The sequence below is a fragment of the Nyctibius grandis genome, chromosome 4 (assembly GCF_013368605.1).
Source record: "Nyctibius grandis isolate bNycGra1 chromosome 4, bNycGra1.pri, whole genome shotgun sequence".
NCBI classification, from domain to species: Eukaryota; Metazoa; Chordata; class Aves; order Nyctibiiformes; family Nyctibiidae; genus Nyctibius; species Nyctibius grandis.
This window is the reverse complement of record NC_090661.1, coordinates 55,168,225-55,176,646: the sequence shown is the minus strand read 5'-3', so window position 1 is coordinate 55,176,646 and position 8,422 is coordinate 55,168,225.

The window sequence follows — 8,422 nt, the reverse complement described above, 5'->3', positions numbered from 1 at the left end:
TCATAACAATCTGGGTTTAAATTCATAAACATTTTCCACTTTTTTCAAGCATGCATATAGATGTGGTTAGAGCTGTCTATGAATAAATAGGCCCTTAAATATTATTTTCCTTTTAGTTGTGATATGCTTTGAACATAGTCATATAACAATTTTAGAAATCACTATAGTATATTAAGATGTTATCAATTACCAGGTGATTATTAGCACTCCAAATTTTTTTATGAGCTCACAAGTCACTTCAAGACCTTATGGAAGCAAAATCCACTACAGTTCAAAGTCAGCTGCTTGCGTTTTAATCACCTTCAGCAATGTGGTAGTGTTTTACATGTTAGTATGTGTCAGAGCCTGGGTTCAAGTATGGTAAGGTGGGGGAGTGGAAGAATCATTGCTCCATCCATTTGCTTCATCTCTCTCTGAGTTGGCTGCAGTACCGATCACTCAGTGGGCTGCAAATTAGTTGAGGATGAAAATATGTTGACTTCAGATAAAAACAATCCAAAAGTCAAAACTGTATTGTCTGTCTCTCTGAAGTATGCTAAATTTAGTAGGCATATTGGTTCAGCTAAGAGAATAAATTAGTAACTGAGCCAGGTATTTAATTGTAATGTGCATACAAATGCATGTTCTTTGGACACAAGAGGCATTAAGCACAAAATGGGATCTTTTGCTTTTTGAGCCAGTGCTCAGGCCAAGCAGCTTAGTCTCTTTCATTTAACTTAGTGTTTATTCTGCTATTTCTTGGCTTTCTGCTCCTTTTTCTGTCAGTTCCCATGTTTTTCCTTACTCCTTCTACTTCACCTTCACTGAGGCAATGCTCCCTTTCAGCCAATCTCTACTCTTTGGGCATAGCTTGTACTCCACTTTTCCCCATGACTTTGTGGCAGAGGCCCCTCAGATTTCGTCTCTTTCATAAAGAAGTTCAGACTCTTTTTAGAGTGCTCCTAATGTAAGGTGGTTTCTATACCTACCAGTACCACAAGTCTAGTAAATTCGTAACATCCTAATCTTCTTTCAACTCATGGTCCTGATGAGATTTAAAAGAACATCATTGAAAACAACTCTTTCCAGCAAGGCAACAAACATCTAATTGAACAACCTATGCAGTCTTGACTGTATTTATTTGCTTGTTTATTTCCATTTTTTTTTCTTTTTGGGTTATACTCACATCACCAGATTAAAACAATATATTTGGATTGAAATCTTCATGGAGATTTCTCTTTCCTTTTTGGCTTCTGTTCATCTGCCAGACAGTAGTTTCTTTTAGCGACCCCCTCTGGAGATTGCTGTAACTAACACAAATTTGTTAATCAATGAGGAATTTTACTCAGAAAGCTTGTTTATGAACATTTGAAACTGAAGCTATAGGGCAGATTGTGTTGCTTTGTGATCTTTCAAATAGCGGGGATAAGGAATCATTCAAAATGAAGGCCATGATTTGGCCATAGAACCACAATGCTAAAAATGAATGAGCAAACTTTAACTCTTTCTTTGCTTTACTTTCCTTAGGTTAAAAATGGATTTAGAAGCACAGATGTGGAAAAGACAGTAGTGATTCCAGAGCAGTAGCTTCCTAATCACAAGAATTCTGGACAGTAAAACTGCTATAGCAGAGCCCACCATGCCTGACAAGCTGCCTTTTGACAGGAGCTTTGCATCCAAGCAATGGTTCTTGCATGACTTTGGTACTATAAGTGGAAAAAAAAAAAAAGGGACCTGAAGTTAGGGTGCAGATATTTGATGCAAGACTACAATAATATAGCAAAGAACAGTATTAAATACTTGGCTCTGAACACAACCTACACTTTCAGATTCAGAGAAGTCCCTCAATATACAGGTAAGAGACTTAGCATTCAGTCCTTTTTTAAGCATATAGTTTGTGTGCAATACATGAAATGGCCATTAGCTAGTTTGTGTGACTTTGCACAGCCCAATAATCAGAGCAAATGTAAACTTTAGGTATGTCTACCAAAATATTTCTTCCTTATTTTCAAACACTGTTACCTGGGAAATGTATTCTCAATGCTTATATTCAGCCAGAAGTGAATCTTACCAGATTCTGTCTCTCTTGTCTTTTCTACTGAGAAATAAAAGCACTTTACTTTGGCTATTATGAAATCTTCTAAGTCTCTTTCAATTTGGCAATGTCCATATATGTGTTATCTTTTGTCAAATACCTTAGCACTGGCCTAGTTTAAAGTCCTAAGCTAGCTATAAATGTAAAGTCTATAGGTTCACCAGTAATTTTGATTCAATGTCTCAAAATTATTTTGAGGAGTGGGCACCATTCCATTGATTTAATTGAGCTATTCATATGACCCTTTGTTTTCATCAAGGAAAAATGGCTTTTGAGAATTTTCAAATGAAAACCATATAAATAAGCATAGTATTAAACTACATTTAAAGTAAAGCCAAATGATTTGTTTTTGAAAGCATTTACTGATTTTCTATTGCACGTGGACATAGTTACTGCCCCCAACTCATATACACAACTTCTTAAATAGTTGGTCCTTAGCAGATCATTGAATAAGTCAAATTAATAGAACAGAAGCAAAGAGAATGTAAGTAACAGAGATCACTGCTTAAATAGAATCTTAATCTAAAAAAAAAATGTGTGTGGTTTGACTTGTATGTGTGTAAAATTCAGGAAGAGCAAAGGAAAACATTAACAGTGGGGAGTTTTAGCATGTTTTTACTGTTTTTTTAGTGGTTTGCTATGGTTCTTGATGATATGCCCACTTGTATATGAAATGAATGTATGTAGAATTATTTTAATTGTGTGAAAAATATTGTGGATTTTGGTGAGATTTGTCTTGTAAAGCAAATTATTTCTACTGGTAGAAGTTTGCATGGTAAAGTTGTCTAGGAGGAGAGTATTGTAATCACTAAGATAAACATCTCTCACCCAGACTTCAGAAGGGTGATTCTCCAGTAACTGGTGCTGACTAGGTGAAGCTGGAGGTTACCCTGACGGGTCATTTGTTGAAAATATAAGCACATGATAGTGTTGTTAGTGGTGTTCAAACCAGTAAGGAAAACAGTGTCTAGATAAGGATTTAACATTCTAAATCAGGAGGACAAAACACTTCAAAGACATATTAAAGATTACAGCATTTATGAATGGAGGTCCCTTTGGGAAATTAGAAAGATTTATGCTCTTAGATCCCCAAGGCACATTTGAAAATCCCAACTTTCACCTGTAGAGAGGAAACCAAGTCCTATCCTGTGCATCTGATATGATGTGAGCTACACCTATCCTGTCTGGGGAGGCAGGAAGGAATTCAAGGTATTCTTGACACCACAGTACTTTATCCTATGCTGAACAAGCACCCTGCTGATACCAGAGAGTAATACCAGGATTTATAGCTGATTGTGCTGGGAGTAGGTAACCTATGCCTACATAGTTCCACAAGGAAATTTTTTCCTGGAAAAAGTATGCACACCCTTCAGGAAGGCTAAAATCTTGATAGTCAACTTACTAGTTTCAGGCCCAGTTATTTGTTTCAGTGGTACCTGGCTGACCTTTCTGCCTCTTAAAGGAAAAACAAGAAACTGTGCTGCTGCCACTGATGCTTGTGTACATTGCTAATGTACTGACAATCCTGCTCTGATTGCTGTGGCCTGAAATGTTCCCTCCCATAGCTACCAAATGAGTACATCCTCGGCATATAAGACCTTCATTCAGGGTTCTCACTCACTGCACAATGACTTTGCAACTTAATAGTTGAACTCTGGTCTCTGATCTTAAGACTATTGTTATTAGTCACTGGAGTAAGAAATCAAAACCAGTTCCAGACATCAGCCAGGAACTTGGGACTCTCTCTTCCCACTGCAGTGCTATCAGGTTGACCCATCATGCTCCCCCATGCCTGCTGTATTTCTGGCTTCATTTCCCTGTGTACATGGCTAACAGCAAGTATTTCAGCAATAGAAAAGATGGAGACAGCAACATGCTCATCCATCTTTATAAGCTAACAGTCAGGGTGCTCTCTTGAGAAAATGGGTTTTGACTCAGGCTGTGGAGGAAGTTGAACATAGGGCTTGTACTTTCTGTGTGAGTGCTCTGACTAGTAGACTGTACTGACAGTGATCAGCATGCCTAGCAACAGCTGGTTTTGGAAAACTAAAGTAGCTACACATACATTTTAAAACTGAAGAGGGGCACTTAAGATTCCTTTTAACTTGACTCAATGTGCCAATCCAACAGATCTCCTTAGGAAACTGATGTGCAACTCAGCTTACATTTGGATTCCTATTAACTTATGTGAGAGGTGGGTGGCTACTTGCATAGGCCAGAGCAGCCTGGTAATGCTCAGAAGTAGTGTTGAAAGAACACGACAAAGGCAATGGTCACAAAAGGAAACACAGGAAATTCCATTTAAAAATAAGAAAAAACTATTTTACTGTGAGGGTGGTAAAACACTACCTGTGGACTCACCATCCTTGGAGATATTCAGAACATAACTGGACAAGATCCAGAGCAGCCCTTTCTACTGGATTCTGTTTTGTGCAGGGGATTTAGACTAGGCAGTCTCCAAGTCCCTTCCAACCTCAACTATTCTGTGATTCTGTGAACACTGAGAATTTGAAGGCCAAACAGAAAGGCAAACTCTGGCTTCAGACTCAGCTTTTGGTCCTTGAAACTCAGATAAATCCTATTTTAAGTACCCAAGTCCTCACTGAGATCAAAGTAAAGAAAAACAGCTGTGAAGAGAACTTCCTTTACACTTGCATGTATTTTCTTTCATGCACTAACATGGATAAACTTAAAGAGAAGAGTGTGTGTGGGGGGTGTGGTGCGCTTAAAAAAGAATCAACAAAAGGAGGGAGGGAGCTGGCTTGTAAGAAAGAATTAAATCCAAGGGCTGGAGAGCTCAAAGAAGTGGAAGTCAGAAAGAAAATTTTGAAATCAAGACTTTGTACAGATTTTAAAGCGTGAAATAAGTGGAGATGGAAAGGCTACAGACAAAAAAGTTTTATATGCTTCCACAGTTACTTTCATTGTCCTTGGCTACAGCACAATAAAGGACTAGTGAGCCAGTCAGCCAAACTGGCAAAGAACTAATTACTGGTATTGTGGAGGGAGTATGCATAGTGTTATGATGAAGAAATTTTCCCTATTCCATTCACATAGTTTTAAATGGAAGTTCTACAGCTTGAATTAATTTTTTTTTCTTTCCTTGGGATTTTTTGCAACTACAGAGAACAGAGTACTGAATACATATCTTCACTTTCTTGCTCAATTTCACAGCCTATCCAGTCTTTCAAATACAATTATAAACCTTGTTGCTGGCAATCCATCACTACTGGAAGTGAATGCAAAAGAGGACTGGGATGAAATGGATAGTTACACACTGGAATTCTCTGTTTGCAGAAAACATTACAAGCCAGTAAGGGAAGACAATTCATTCTGAGCAATAGCTGTGCTTCCACCATTCTTTCATTCTGAATGATTATTCAAATACAGCATTGTTTTATTATGAATAGTTTTGGTAAATGGGGGAGTTATCTTTAGATTGAGTCAAAAAAAGTAATGATTTATTTATGTAGTGTAAAAATTAATTACATAAAATTTTACTCAAATTTCCTGACCATATTTTCCTCAGTCCTTGGATAAAATATTAATATATGTCAACAAAGCATTCCTCTACATAATGAACATTGTTCAAAAAAATGTTATAATATATGAAACTTCAAATGGGAGTATCCCTCCTCTTCTGTTTTTGGTTCACTCTTGTCTCTTTATCATTACTTCTTGCATTTCCTTCACATCATCCTCTAAACAGCTAGTTTCTTTCTGAACTTTCTCAATTTGGAGTCCTTTTTCTATCTGATTACACAGTGATATGCATTTAATTATAAATATCACATGAGATGTAGTTCAGAAAGATTGAAGGAGATCAAAGTATAGGCATTGGGTGAGATTGATCCTTGTAAGAATGTCTTCTGATGGAATGGAACTACCTTGATAGAGCAGAGAAATCCTAGAGGGGTAATAGGAGATTTCAAGAACTGGAAAATAATCTGAGAACTCTCTCACACTGACATGTCATTAGAAAAGGTTGTAGAACAAATCAGTTAAAGAAATAGTAAATAACTGCCAGGGCATAGATTGATCATTCAAGAATTTTAAACATGAAATTCCTCACTTGAAAATTGTGGTGTGTAACCTAGCATTTCAATCAGCCAGGAGAGCATAAAATGGCAGACATGCCACCAGTTTTTAAAAACTGTTTCAGGGGTGATCTGAGGAACTACAATACCCAAAGTCTGACTTTCATAGGTGGTAAACTGATTGAAATTATTGTAAAATAGAACTAGTAGAAATTTGAATAAATTAAATATAAGGGAAGAATCAACATGGATTTTGAGAAAGAAAATTGTGTAGCAAATGTAGCAATCATGAGGCTGAGCTAGTGATTCTTGCATATTTGGATTTGTAAAATGCTTCTTTGAGAAAGGTACCTTACTAAAAGTTCTCAAAGAAGCTAAGTTGTCATAGAACGGGAGCAAAGATCATCCATGGGCTAGCAACTGGGCAGTAGATCCAAATAAATTATCATTTTTCACAAATAATAAAGAAAATAGCCAGTGGGGTACCACTGGATCTACAAAGGTCCAGATCCTGCTGTACAAGCTAGTCACAAATGACAACAAAAAGGTGAATACTGAAGAAGGAAAGTTTGCAGAAGACAAAAAGTTGTGCAGCAAAGTCACAACTAAAGCAGACAGCAAGGACTTGAAGAAAGTTTTAACGAGTGCTGAGCAGCCAGACTGTAAAACTTCTGGTATAATGCATGCTTAACAAATTCAAACAAATGCACTTGAAAGAAAAATGCAAAACGGAGAGCTCTCAGCTGTTACTACTCGTGAAAGGGATTTGGGAGTTGTTTGGATAGGCAGCGCCATGCTCTGTGGCAAGAAAAGACAAACTAAATACTGCAATTATTTCCTTACAAATTGAATAGAGAACAAAACAGGAAAACATCACAATGCTATTGTACGAGTCTTAAATCTCAAATACACGCGCTTCTGGTCATTCGTCTCAAAGACCAATGTAGTAGCACTAGATAAGATACGGAGAAAGTAAACAGTAGTGATCAGAAACAATTAATACGTTCTATACAAGGGAAACTTAATAGGACATTCCTTCATGGAAAAGAGATGATTAAAGGATTAAAGGTCGATGGGGCATAAAGTCAGTGGTATAAAGATGGTAATTCATTGTTTCTCAGAAGCGCAAAAGCTATGAACTAATTTGAAACAAATAAAAGGAAACACTTTTTTTTACATGTTGCTTAATTGAATTGCTGAACTCATTGCTAGGGGATGCTTTGGAATTCAAAACTATAGATAGGTTTAAAAAGGGATTAGACAAACATATGGAGGATATGTCCATTGTTTGTTATTGAACTCAGTGGCCCAAAATTCTTTAACAACTGATTGTCAGAAAAAAGGACCACTTTGTATTATCCTGTTTCTTACACTCTTTCCCTGAACAGTCACAACTGGTCACTGTACAGAATGCTAAAGTAGATGGACCTTTGGTCTGACTAGTGTGGCAGTTCTTGCAGTCTTGTGACAGACACTTTTTCTTTGACTGTGTTCAGTGTCATGCTGAGGCAACATCAGTTGAGCAATATGAGAAGTTCAGTATAAAAATAACACCCTTTTCAAAGTATTCTTTCCATTTGTATCTACCACCCTTCTCTACTGTGGCAGGCATTTCCAGCAGCTAAAAATACACAAGCCCATAAATAACATCAGCACCAATCATGTGTGGCAGTGATCTGCTTGTACCATACTTGCCTACATGACTTCTGTTACCAGTTTTACCAATTCATAATTGAGAACTGCTTCCCCCAAGTACTCTGGTAGAAGTATGGCATTGCCACATACACTGAAAACTAACAAAATCAGGTTTTGTTAAATTAAAAGTAGAACTATGAATCCTTCAGTCAAAGACACCTCGCTAAGCACATTCAGCCATGAGGCCATTCCTAACAAAAAGAGGAATCAATTAAATGGTCTTCTGATCATTACTGTAGGAGCATTACAAAGGGAGAAAGCCAGTTTTGAAACGAGTGGTTCCCAGATAAACAAATTAAAGCCAGTCCCGTTATACCCTTGCACTAAGTTAGTAGGCAGGAGGAGCAACCTTTGCAATGCTGATATATCTGCCAGTGAAAACACGGTATTTACCACATTCTTTTAAATGGCTGTCTTTGTTTTGGGTGTATTAATTTATTTCCACAACATAACTACGTATAGGGTAAATCTACAATAGCTGTGATTATCCCAGAAGCATCGTGTATTTGTGATACAGTAGCATATATTATAACACTGAAGAGTGGCAGCGTATGTGGGAAATCAATTCATTTCTCCACATTAATTTCTCATTATTTCTCCAGTTCCAATGACTAGT